The sequence below is a fragment of the Heterocephalus glaber genome, unplaced genomic scaffold, assembly GCF_053883595.1.
Source record: "Heterocephalus glaber isolate CG9 unplaced genomic scaffold, H.glaber_assembly_v1.0 deba00001569, whole genome shotgun sequence".
Taxonomy (NCBI): Eukaryota; Metazoa; Chordata; class Mammalia; order Rodentia; family Bathyergidae; genus Heterocephalus; species Heterocephalus glaber.
In genome coordinates this window covers 1,597,483-1,610,949 of record NW_028258354.1, presented here as the reverse complement: position 1 = coordinate 1,610,949, position 13,467 = coordinate 1,597,483, and the positions used below count along the sequence as shown (strand labels likewise).

Below are 13,467 nucleotides of genomic sequence, written 5' to 3'. Positions count from 1 at the left end.
GATCTTCTTGATGATCTTTTGTATTCTATTTGCCAGTATCTTTATTTATTTATTTATTTTTGGTACTGAGGATCGAACTTGGGTCCTTGAGCTTGCACAGCAGGTGGCAAAACCACTGAGCTAAATCCCCGGCCCTGCCAGTATCTTATTAAGGATTTTTGCATCTATGTTCATTAGGGAGATTGGCCTATATTTCTCTTTCTCGGTTGGGTCTTTCCCTGCTTTGGGGATCAAGGTGGTGCTTGTTACCAGGAATGGATTTGGGAGTATTGCTTCCCTTTCAATTTCATTGAAGGGTTTAAACAGTAGTGGCAGTAGTTTCTCTCTAAATGTCTTGTAGAATTCAGTGGTGAAGCCATCAGGACCTGGGCTTTTCTTGGTAACATTTTAATTACATTTTCAATTTCATTGATTGATACTGGGTCATTTAGAATTTTTAGGTCTTCTTTGTTCAACTTTGGTAGTTTATATGTATCTAGGAATCTGTCCATTTCTTCTGTGTTTCCATCTTATTGGTGTATAGGTTCTCGAAGTAGGTATTGATGATCCTCTGGATTTCTGCTGGGTCAATTGTAATTTCATCCTTTTCATTCCTAATTGCATGGATTTGGGCCTTTTCTTTCCTTTTTCTGATAAGGTTGGCTAAGGGTTTGTTAATTTTGTTGATTCTTTTGAAGAGCCAACTCTTGGGTTCATTGATTTTTTTGTATCATTCTCTTAGTCTCCATTGAATTGATTTCTGCTCTGATCTTTTTAATTTCCTCTCTTGTAGGAGCTTTGGGTTTGTCCTGCTCTTCTTTTTTTAGAAGCTTGAGGTTCAGCATCAGGTTGTTTAATTGGGCTCGCTCTGTTTTTCTAATATGAGTATTCAGTGCTATGATTTTCTCTCGTAAGACTGCTTTCATTGGGTCCCATTGATTCCAATATGTTGTATTGTCATTGTCATTTAATTGAAGGAGCTGTCTGATTTCTTCTTTAATTTCCTCTGTGACCCATTGGTTATTCAGAAGTGTGTTGTTCAATTTCCATGTGTTTACGAAATTTTTGCAGTTTCTTTTGCTATTGATCTCCAATTTTATCACACTGTGGTCTGATAATATACAGGAGATAACTTCAATTCCTTTGCACTTACTTAAACATGTTCTCTATGTGAGTATGTGGTCTATTTTGGAGAATGACCCATGTGCAGCTGGAAAGAATATGTATTCTGATTTGTGGGATAGAAAACTAAATATCTGTTAAGTTCATTTGTTCAAGAGTTTGATTGAGTTCCAGTGTTTTTTTGCTGATTTTTTGTCTAGTTGATCTATCTATTTGTGACACTGGAGTATCGAGGTCCCCCATCCCCCACTACTATTGTATTAGTGCTTATTTGATTTTTCATGTCCGTTAGTATTTGTTTTATATAGTTGGGTGCACTAGCATTTGGTGCATACATATTTATGATTGTTATCTCTTCCCGTTGGATTGTTCCCTTTACAAGGATGTAGTGTCCTTCTTTGTCTCTCTTAATCAGTGTTGGTTTGAAATCCACTTGATCTGCAAAGAGAATGGCTACTCCTGCTTTTTTTTGGGTTCCTGTCACATGGAGTATTGTTTTCCACCCTTTGACTTTCAGTCTTGACTTTCTCCCCCCCCATTAAGTTTATTGGTACATTTTAGCTATAAAATACATTTACATACATCACTGGGATCTTGTACCATTACAAGAGTATCTTGGTTTATAAGTTTCTTTTTGAATTAAGTGTGTTTCTTGTATGCAGCATATTGTTGGATCTTGCTTCTTGACCTATTCTGCCAATCTATTTCTTTTGATTGGTGGATTGAGATCATTAACATTGATGATTATAATGATACATATTGAGTTATCATTGTCATGACTTTTTCTTTTTGTTGGGTTCTTCCCCTTTCCATTTAATTTCTTGTCATGCCCGATGGGCTCATTCTGCTGTGCTTCCTGGGGTTGTGATATTCTTTGTCTGTTCCTATGATATTGTCTAAAATTTTTTGGAGTGCTAGTTTGGTATTCATGAAGTTCCTCAGGTGCTCTTTGTCATGAAAGTATCTTATTTCTCCATCCATTTTGAAAGATAGTTTTGCAGGGTACATCAATCTGGCTTGGAGGCTGTTTTCTTTTAGGCCTTGGAATATGTCACTCCAAGCTCTTTTTGCTTTGAGGGTTTGCATTGAGAAGTCTGCTGTGATTCTGATGGGCTTTCCTTTGTATGTGATTTGTTTCTTTTCTCTCACTGCTTGTAGAATTTTGTTCTTCTGTTGTGTTTCTGGAATCTTAACAATTATATGCCGATATGTAGATTTTTTTGATGAAGGCTAGTTGGAGTTCTATATGCCTCACTTATCTGTATGTCAAGTTCTTTACCCCTGCTTGGGAAGTTTTCTGCCATCACTTCTGTGAACATTTTTTTTTTTGGTACTGGGGATCGAACTCAGGACTTTGAACTTTCGAGGCAGGCGCTGGAACCACTGAGCTAAATCCCCAGCCCAACTTCTGTGAACATTTGTTTTACGTCATCTGCACTCTCTCCTATTTCTTCATGTACTCTGATCTGTCTGATGTTATTCTTCTTTGCACAATGTAGCAGCTGCTGGATTGATTTAGCTTGGTCCCTTAATATTTTAAAGCAATTTTTCTTTTCCTGGTCACTAATTGCAATCTTATTTTCTATATCTGAGCTTCTGTCCTCACATTGGCTCGTTCTGCTGCATAGACTTTCAATGGGGTTTTTAGTCTCCTGGAAATCTATTTGTGTCTGTTTTATGGATTCCATTTGTTTCCTATGTTGGAATTCCATCATGTTCCTCAACTCCTCTAATTTTTTATCTGTGTCCTCTCTGGATTTATTAATAATGTCTTGCACTATGGGCACAATCTCTGCTGTTATCTGAGAAATTATTTCTGATTTCATTTTTCCAGATCCTCTTTTGCTGCCAGTTCAGGGAGTCCAGGTGGTTAAGTATCAGAGTTTTCCATCTCGTTTCCCTTTGGGGTTGCTGTAGGTGATCTGGAAGTCTGGTTCTGGGACTTGTTTATGTGTCTTCTCATTTCGGGGGGCGGGGGATGCTGTTGATGCCCATGCAGCTCACCTTCTCTGGCCTACTAGCGGTGGAATGGTGGCAGGGGAAAGTCCTCCTGGGTGCTGGGATTGGCTCACCTCCTCTGCCCTAGGAGCGGTGGAATGGCAACAGGGGAGCCTCCTCCTCCTGGGGTACTCTCATTCAAGGCAATCCTCCTGCCTCAGCTTCCTGAGTACTAGGACTACAGATGTGTGCCACCATGCCAGGCTTCAAACTTTTTTTTGTGTGTGGAACTGGGGACCAAACTCAGGATCTTGCACTTGCAAGGCAGGCAGTGGCACCACTGAGCTAAATCCCCAGCCCAGACATTATTATTATTATTATTATTATTATTATTATTATTATTATTTGGTACTGGGGATTGAACTTGGGTCCTTGCACTTGTGCAGCAGGTGGCAAAACCACTGAGCTAAATCCCCGGCCAAACTTTTTTTTTTTTGCTGAGAATGGCTTTCTCGGTTACTGCCTGACTGTATAATAGTATTCAGATACTCTTCTTGTACTTATATTTTGCTAAAAAGATCTGTTTATGTATCTGCCTTCTTTAACAGCTGTTGGCTAATGGAGTATAGAGACTATAGATTTCTATGGTCTCAAAAGAGTAATCAGTTGTGTTTGTAGAATGAATGAATGCTGTAAAGGAATGAAGTGGATGAGTAGTAAACAAAACACTATAGGAAACTATTAATGAAATTCAAAGCAGTAGCATACATAATTAGTGCAAAAGATGTGTAAGCCAGACTTGGTGACACATGCCTGTAATCCAAGTGACATAGGGGGAACAGATATAACTCCCAAACCTACTAGATATCTGAAACGTGAGTTTGTGTTCTCTAAAATCAAAGAATGAAATCTAGGAACAATGGAGGTTAAGAGTAGGAAAATTTAGGGCCGGGGATTTAGCTCAGTGGTGCCACTTCATGCTTTGAAAGCTCAAGGTCCTGAGTTTGATCCCCGATTCCAAAAAAAAAAAAAAAAAAAAAAAAAAGAGTAGGAAAATGTATTGAGAGAAAGATAGCTTCCAAGAGAGACAGAAGGGGGAACAGAAAGTGAGTTGCCCGGGACCCTATTTCCCATGGGATATTTATGGAGCAAAAGCACAAGGTGAGGCAGATTCAAAGTGGGGCAAAACTATAAGATCCAATGGAAAACTACAAGGTGCTCCTGAGGTGGGGCAAAGTCATGACCAACCAATAAGATTACAAGTACAGCCACCCAGGTAATATTGATTAAGTGGAGGTCAAATGGGGGAACAAGTCACGTAGCAAGTGTACAAGGATTTTCAGTAAAGGTGGGTCAGGGATATTTCCTGGAAAGGCTGGGTTAAGACCTTGGTTCCCCCTCCAGGTGATTGATACCTATTTAGAATATCAATCAATCACTTCTATTCATCCCCAGGGGAAGCACACGGGTGTAGTAGTTTTTCTTCTTCTGTAATGTTGGCCTTCAGTGGATGTGTCTTGATTGTCCTCCATGTTGGCTTCTGGAGGGCCAGCCCTGTTTAACTGCCTACAAGGTTTTCTAATTAACTTACCTATCTACAATACAAGGACTCTGGGAGGCTGAGGCAGGAGGATTGCAAGTTCGAGCCCAGACTGGGCAGTTTTGGTACTTAGCAAACCCTATCTCAAAATGAAAAGGGTTGAGGATGTGCGAAAGCCCTAGACTCAACCCCAGGATCATTAAAAAAAACTACAGGACAGGGGATTTAGCTCAGTGGTTCCACCACCTGTCTCACAAGTGCAAGGTCCCGAGTTCGATCCTTGGTACCAAAAAAAAAAAAAATTACAGTTTTGTGGGCTGTGAGAGGGAATAAACTCTTATCCCTTGGTGGAAATTAGGGATGTTGTTACTGTGAGCGATGTTTTATTTTGCAAAATTATAGTACTATAATTAATATTCCAAAAACTTGGTAAAAAAAATAAAAAAATAAAAACTTAGTATTTAAAAGTGTATTCCCTAGACTAACATTCTTCTTTTCCTCCTCCTCCTCCTCCTCCTCCTCCTCCTCCTCCTCCTCTTCCTTCTTTTTATTTATTTATTTTTTTAGTACCAGGGATCGAACTCATGACCTTGCACTTGTGAGGCAGGCCGGGTGACACCGAGCTAAATCCCCAGCCCTACTTTTTTTTTTTTGGTACCAGGGATGGAACTCGGGTCCTTGCTCTTGTTCAGCAGGTGGCGAAACCACTGAGCTAAATCCCAGGCCCCATCCCGGCCCTACTTTTAAAATAAATTTAATTTAATTTTATCCCTTTCCCTCCAATCCCCTTCTCCTCCCTGTGTACAAAAGCTTTGTTTCCATTTTCTCCTTCTATTTTTACTTTTTTCTTGTCCCTTCCTTTCTTCCTCCCTCCTGCATTATTCCTCTTCCCATTTGAACACTTTCTTCCCATTTCCCAACATCCATTATACATTTCAGTCCTTATTTTCACATTCAGTTCCTCACATCAGAGAAACAATTTGGTATTTAAACATATGTGTCCGGTTTGTTTCACTTAAGAGTATAGTCTCAAGCTCCTTCCATTTAGCTATAAATGTCTGAGGCCCATCCTTCTTTATGGCTGAGTAGTACTCTATTGTGTAAAAAAATCACATCTTCTTTATCCACTTGTCAGCTGATGGGCATTTGGACGGTTTCCAAGATTTAGTTATTACAAACTGTGCTGCTATAAACATGGGTGTGCATATATTGCTGAGGTACAATGCTTTTTTTTTTTTTTTTCTGGTACAGAGGATTGAACTCAGGACCTTGAGGCAGGCACAGCACAACTGAGCTAAATCCCCGGCCCTGATGCTTTTAATTCTTTCAGGAAAACACCAAGAACAGGTATAACTGGGTCTAACGGAACTCTAGATTTAGTTCTTTGAGAAATCTCCACACTGATTTCCAGAATGGTTGCACCAGTCTACACTCCCACCAGCAGTGGAAAAGGGTTCCTTTTTCCCCACAACTCCTCCAGCATTTTGTTATTGGTTGATTTCTTGATAGCAGCCATTCTTTCTGGGGTGAGGTGGAATCTCAGCATTGTTTTAATTTGCATTTCACAAATGACCAGTGATGTTGAACATTTTTGTATATTTATTTGCCATTTTTAATTCTTCATCTGAGAAGTGTCTTTTTATTTCAGATGTCCATTTTTGCATTGGGTCTTTAAATTGGGAGGGGGGTCTGAATTTTTTGAGTTCTTTATTCCAGATAATAGCCTAGACTAACATTATTGGCTTCATCTGGATATTTGTTAAATGTATAGATTCTTGGGCCTCACCCCAGATCTGCTGAACTTGAATTTTCCTTCTATTTCCTATTTAATTTTATTTCTTTACTCTGTAGTGCAGGATGGCCCGGGACTCACTGTGTAGCACAGGCTGGCCTTGAACTTGCAGTCCTCCTGCCGCCACTTTCCAAGTACTGGGATTCAAGTCACCATACCAGGGTTGAATCTCCATTAAAACAAAACAAAACAGGGGTGGGGGATTTAGCTCAGTGGTGTCGCAGCCTGCCTTGAAAGTGCAAGATCCTGAGTTTGATCTCTAGTACTGAAAAATAAAAAAATCTGTGTCCATCCCCTCACAACAACTTTTTAAAAGTCTTTCTATTGAGAAATGATAGCAAAAATCATAAAGGTACATGTAGAAAAGAAACACAATCACAGCTGAGTGAAGACAGTTTAATCAGAACAGTAGTGCTGTAGCTCAGTGGTAGAGCACTTGTCCAGCATGCACAAAGCCCTGGGTTCAATCTCCAGCACCACACCAAAAAAAAAAAAAAAAAAGATGAGAACACTGGTGCTTGTCAGCTATGCTGAAGCTGAGGCTCTGGGAGTATGACATGCTGCAGAGCTCAAAGGAATGAATAATTAGTACTCTTCTTCCTTGCCTTCTCCTTTACAGAATCCACACTATCCTCCTCATAATCTTTCTCTAGGGCAGCCATATCCTCCCAGGCCTCAGAAAACTCCCCTTTTTCCATTCCCTCAACCACAAACCAGTAAACAATGGCACGCTTGGGGAACATCAGATCACACTTGTGGTCCAGGCAGGCCCAGGCCTCAGCAATGGCTGTGGTGTTGCTCAGCAAGCACACAGCCCGTTGCATCTTGGCCAGGTCTCCACCAGGCACCAAGGTGGGAGGCTGGTAATTATTGTGAACCTTAAAGCCAGTGGGACACCAGTCCACAAACTGGATGGTATGCTTTGTCTTGATGGTGTCAGTGGCAGCTTTGACATCTTTGGGGAGCACGTCACCACAGTACAGCAGGCAGCAAGTCATGTATTTACCATGGCAAGGGTCACATTTCACCATCTGGTTGGCTGGCTCAAAAGAAGGCATTGGTGATCTCTGCTACAATAAGCTGTTTATGGTAGGCTTTCTCAGCAGAGATGACAGGGGCATATGTGGTGAGAGGGAAGTGGATGAAGGATAGGGCATCAGACTGGTGTTGAATTCTGTCAGATCAACATTCAGGGCCCCATCAAATGTGAGGGAAGTGGTGATGAAAGATCTGGCTACTAAGGCGGTTCAGGTTGGTATAGATTAAGTGCTCAATATCAAGGTTTCTTTTTTTTCTTTTTTTTTAGACAAGATCTTGGTATGTAGTCCAGCCTGGCCTGGTTTTGAACTCAATTTGTACCTCAGGCTGGTCTTTTACTCAAGGCAATCCTTCTACCGCAGTCTCCTGAGTGCTGAGATTGCAGGCATGCACCACTATGCCTGGCTGAATACTGAGGTTTCTCTGACAAGTGCGTGGGTAGTGAGGATGGAGATGTAGGGCCCGAACAAAGCTGTGGAAATCTGGGGAGCTGGGGAAATGGAGAACTCTGTCTTGGATTTCTTGCTGTAGTCAATAGAGAGATTTTTCCATCAGCAGGTGAATCTGAGCCAGTTCCCCCCAAAAGCTATGGAAAACCAAGAAGCCCTGTAGACCTGTGTACTGGTCAGCCACTTTACAAATTCAGCCCACAAGGTCGTGGCTCTCCTTGCCAATGGTGTAGGCCCAAGGATGTAATTCTTGGCAGCATCTTCCTTGCCTTTGATGTCTGCTCAGGGTAGAAGAGATGGCTGCAGGTGCCATTGTGAACTTTGTCAATGACCTTAGGTTCCACTTCTACAAACAGTGCCCTGGGCACATTCTTGCCAGCACTGGTCTTACTGTAGATTTTGAAGGAATCATCTCTTCCCTCAATATTCTTGTCACTTGGCATCTGGCCATCAGATGGAGATGCACTCATGTGTTAGGTTAGATTAGGAGGTTAGGTTAGTTAGGAGGTGAAGTTGAGAGGAGCAGGCACTGGGTCTCAGTTATTGTCCCTTCTAGCTATGAGTTGATATAAGTAATGCACTAGTGTACTAGAACCTGCATTTTCACCAAGATGCTCAGGTCCTTTATATGTGCCTTCTAGGTTGAGAAACACTGCTCTAGAAAATATTGGTTGGGAAAGATGATGGAGCCTGGAGCTCAGGGTCCTTGCTGTCTTTTGCTGGCCCAGGAAGCAAAGCTCTGTGTGGTGGGCTGGCTGGGGCTTGACTTCAGGAGGGCTACCTACTTCAAGGACCCATGTCTAGTCCTTGCACCCTGCAGGGTGCTGATCTTGAAGGCAAGATCATGCCTGGGGGCTGGGACTTGGCTTGGCTGAATAAATAGGCTGAAATGACTTTAGCCAAGATCAGGTGGCCTAGGTGTGGCAGGGAGTGGACCTCATGGAATTGGTAGGGAAAGTCATGATCCGTGAGCACAAGGGCCAGAGAATCAGATGAGGCAATTCCTGGGGTTGGGGCTGGGTTGGGATAGGGTGAGCTTCAAGAATGGGGTGAGGCTTGGGGTTGGTGTAAGGATCAGGAGGTCTAGTGCAAATATTCTTGTAATCCAAAGCAATACTTTCATATTTTGAAAGGGTGGCTGTTAAAATGCCTTACTTCATATTGTAGTTGTATTCCCTCTTTTAAGATAGGTACGTACCACCAACAAAGGAAGCCAAGAATGACAATCTAATGGACTACAGTCTACAACAGCTTGTGATCTCAATCTAATCCAAGAGCTCTGAGTCACCTCTTCAGTGCTGGGCCTGGTCTCAAAGCATGGCTGTGTTGTCCCTACCCTGATATCCTGGTCCTGGGGAGATAGGAGCATATTGAGGGTCTCTGACTCTGGGGTGTGGCATAAGCCTAACTGAGTCCCTGAAACACTTTTTGTTGGGTTGTTTTTTTCTCTCTTTTTCTTTCTCTTATAACATAAATCATTTTTTTTTTTTTTTTTTGTACTAGGAATGGAACTTGGGTCCCTGAGCTTTTAGGGCAGGCAACGGAACCACTGAGCTAAGTCCCTGGCCCCCTTTTAACATAAATCTTACTTTGCATATATATTTAAGATGGACATCACGTCATAATATAGATAGAAAATGGCTACTAGAGTGAAGCAAGTTAATAAAGCCATCATCTCTGATGGTGCCTTATTTTTTTTTTTTGAGAAGGAAATGCTTTTATTAATCATACATGAAACTGACATGAAATATTAGAAATGAACCAAGATTACTAATGCTGTTATAAACTTTACATTTCTCACATCCATTTCAGAGGAAAATATTATGTACTAGAGCTCTTTTTGATGTTATGGGGTCATTTCAGTGAATTAAAAAAAACAGTAAATAGCAATTGACATATGGTCTCAAACTGTGCTAAGACATAGTTAAAAAGGCAACTGTAAAATCTATGACGATAACAACCGGCAGGATTAGGACTATTCTGTTAAACGTTAAGCGCTACACTTCACTTTTAGTTGTTGAATCAGTGCACTTTTTCATTGAGAGGCCAAGTGCTTGCTGTGGGAGCCATATGACTAGCAAATCTCTTCTTATGTAACAAATGCTTGATTGATCAACGCTCTAGTTAATTTTTCTTTCCCAATTTTGCTCTTTTGGAACAGAAACAGGTAACTTTTTCATTTATATACAGGGAGACAAATATAAAATGCAACTGATATAATCTTGTAACTCAATTACACAGAGGCAATGAATTATTATTGGCAATCTCTCTGACATTATTTGCCATTAAAAATAAAGACTTCTGAATAATAACTGGCTTTCCATTTTGGTAATGACCAGATAAACCTAACATATTTGATCTGTATTTTAGCACTTTCTATCAATTACACTTTGCTTTCAACAAGGGATAATTATGGTCTAAAACAGTGTCTCCATATAAAGCATCTTTAAATAATTTACATTTTCAATTGGCTGAGGACTTTTTTTCACTATGTGCCCATGGAAATGAATCTGAGCACTCACATACCATCAGAATAAAGCTAGACACTGAGGGTCTATGTGGACGAAGGCAGGCGGAGCTCACTGAAGGAGGTAATGAGTCGGTAGTTAAGTCTTCTCATTGTCTGTCAGCCCTGCATTGCCAGGCCTCACCACCACGGCTACGTGCACGTCTGCTTCCTCAGCAGCCCTGGCCTCCAAAGTATCGTCTGTCAGAAACAAGATGTTGCTGGTTGAGCATCCAATGCTGTCTGCAGTCTTTCGGTAACTCTCTCTCTCCACTTTATGTCTAATCTTGGTATCAAAGGGACCATCAAAAAGCTCAAGAATATCTCCCTCTCTAGAATGCCCGAATAACAGTTTCTGTGCCTCTGTGCTCCCTGAAGAGTAGATATACACCTTCATTCCAGCCGCTTTCCACTTCCTGACTGCGGGAACTACATCTGCAAAGAACCTTCGATATCCAACAGGATCACAGTGACCTCGGCGCACACCGAGAGCCCGACCATCTCCTCAACTCAGGCGCTCGACGCTGCCCTCTTGGACCACACGGCCACCCCGGGGTGGCCAGGTGATGGTCCCTTATTTAGTGTGTGTGGCAAGAGCAGCAAAAATCTACTCATTTAGGGTCAGGCATGGTGATTATAGGCAGGCCTATAATCCCAGCATTTGGGTGGCTGAGGCAGGAGGATTGCCATGAGTTTGAGACCAGCGTGGGCTACATAGTGAGTTAAAGGCCAGGCTGAACTATATAGTGAAACCCTATCTCAAAAATTAAAGGTCAAGATCAAGTTTTTTAGATTGTAGAAATTAACCAAAGGTTTCCAACAATTCAAAGAGTGTTTTTCTCCCTAAAAAAATGACTGACTTATAAGAACAGTAAGTTTTGTGGTGCTTTAGCCCTTTCTAATCCCCTATGGTAATCTTTTTTTTTTTTTTTGTTACTGGGGATCGAACTCGGATCCTTGTGCTTGCACAGCAGGCCGCGAAACCACTGAGCTAAATCCCCGGCCTCCTATGGTAATCTTGAAACCAGAAGCATTGGAAGGCCTAGTAGCCATCAGAGGTTATTGAAGTATTTACTTTTACTTTTATTTTTATTTTTATTTTTGCAGTACTGAGGATTGAGCCCAAGGTCTTCACACTGGTCTACATGGAAAGCCCTTTAAAATTTTTTTAAAAAAAGTTTTAGACAGGGTCTTGCTAAGTTGCTCAGGTTGGGCTCGAATTTTCTATCCTCCTGCCTCAGCCTTGCAGAGTGCTGGCATTACAGGTGTGCACCACATCTGGCTTCAAATGGGATTTGAATTACCCAGGCTGCTAATCAGGGAACTGTCACTATCTGCAAGATCCATGGAAAAACCCCATCCGCAGGGCTTGCCTTTATTTGGTCACTGAGGAAAGCCCTAGCTCTGGGCATCAGTTAAATCAGTGGTAATTTAAAAAAATTGCAGCAGCCCGAGGTGATGATATCCATGGAAACAAATAACAGGCTGACCAAAATCTTGCAAAGAAAATCTGGGAATGCCTGGAGGGGACCTTAAATAGCTTTCACTCATTCCTGGGGCCTGGCAGGCAACACACACTTGCAAACTTGTGCATCTCTCACCTCTGGTACACCTTGAGACTCTGTGCAAGCAGGAAGTGACATCTAGGGCCGGTTCCTGGCGTCCACAAGGCCTTGGGCTCTATCTCTAGCACCAAAACAACAGAACTGCCGAGATACTGAAAGCATCAAACACACACACACACACACAAACTCAGCAAAAAGTAGTTTTTTTTATTAGTACATGGTTGTGATACATAATGAATACATTTATCATGGGGAGTTAGTACACATATTGTATCTTAGTTCTTTTTATTTACCCTTCCCCTCTCCTCCCTAGACCTCCTTTCCATCTGTAAAAGGTCTACTTTCCTGTTTCCTATTGTCTTTTATTTTGCTCTTACATTATTTATACTTTGGGTTTCTCATGTAAGAGAAACCATGTACTATTTAACCTTCTGTGTCTGATTTAGTTCACTTGGCATTATGGTCTCAAGGTGCATCATTTTCCTACAAATGACTCAAGTTTATCCTTCTTTATTTTTTTATTTTTTGACACCGGGGATTGAACTCGGATCCTTGCGCTTGGACAGCAGGTGGTGAAACCACCGAGCTAAATCCCCGGCCCTATCCTTTATAGTTGAGAAGTACTCTGTCTGAAACCAGGGGAGAATTGAGGCCTAATTGGCCTCCTCTGTGAGCACAAAGGAGAAAGGCTACACTTAGGGGTGATTACAGATTGCAGATTCCAGAGAAAATTTAAGACACCCAAGGTTAAGTTGTTTACTGAGCATGTACTAATGGATATTGGAAAGCAGATGAATCTTGTGTTACTCTTATTGCTTGTACCTGTGTTTAGGTGAATAAAGGTAAGATGAGCCAGACATAGGGGGCTTCTCTGCCTACTGAGGCAAGAGCCCCTAGGCTGCCCGCATGTTAAACTGACTCTGTGTCATTCATCCTTGTTTGCTGCTGGGTCAGGGAGAACAGAGTAGCTGGTCTAGACCCGAGGGCCAAGTGGGTGGAACAGGTACAGTGCTCTATTGTGTATATGTGTCATATTTTCTCTATCTATTTATCTGTTGATAAACATATAGGCTGTTTCCAAGATTTAGTTATTATGAATTGTGCTGCTATAAACATGAAGATGTGTGTAGCACTCTAATATGATGTTGTTGGTAACTCTTTTGGGAAGATATCTACAAGTGGAATAGCTGGGCCAAATGGAATTTCTGATTTTAGTTTTTGTTTTTTTTTTATATGGAACACTTCACAAATTTGCGTGTCATCCTTGCACAGGGCTGTGCTAATCTTCTCTGTATCCTTCCAATTTTAGTATATGTGCTGCCCAAGGGAGCATGTGATTTTAGTTTTTTGAGCAATCTTCATACTGATTTTCATAGTGGTTGTATTAGTTTACATTTGCAATAACAGTGTAGAAGCATTCCGTTTCCCCCACACCCTAGCCAGGATTTCTTGTTATTAGAATTTGTGATGATATTCTTTCTGGAGTAAGATGGAATCTCAGTGTTGTTTTGATTTACATTTCTCTAATGGCCAGAGAT

At 41.4% G+C, this 13,467-nt stretch overlaps 1 non-coding gene and 2 pseudogenes across 1 annotated transcript; all 3 read right to left on the bottom strand.

Annotated features, from left to right (window-relative positions):
* Positions 1 to 6,627: 6,627 nt before the first annotated feature.
* On the bottom strand, positions 6,628 to 7,798 carry LOC101703790 (tubulin alpha-1B chain-like; annotated as a pseudogene).
* A 6-nt stretch (positions 7,799 to 7,804) lies between these two features.
* Positions 7,805 to 8,301, bottom strand: LOC147823696 (tubulin alpha-1C chain pseudogene; annotated as a pseudogene).
* Positions 8,302 to 13,156: 4,855 nt separating this feature from the next.
* LOC147823695 (U6 spliceosomal RNA) lies at positions 13,157 to 13,262 on the bottom strand. The gene has a single exon (XR_015443427.1). It is a non-coding gene; the product is annotated as a U6 spliceosomal RNA (small nuclear RNA).
* Between the last annotated feature and the right edge of the window lie 205 nt (positions 13,263 to 13,467).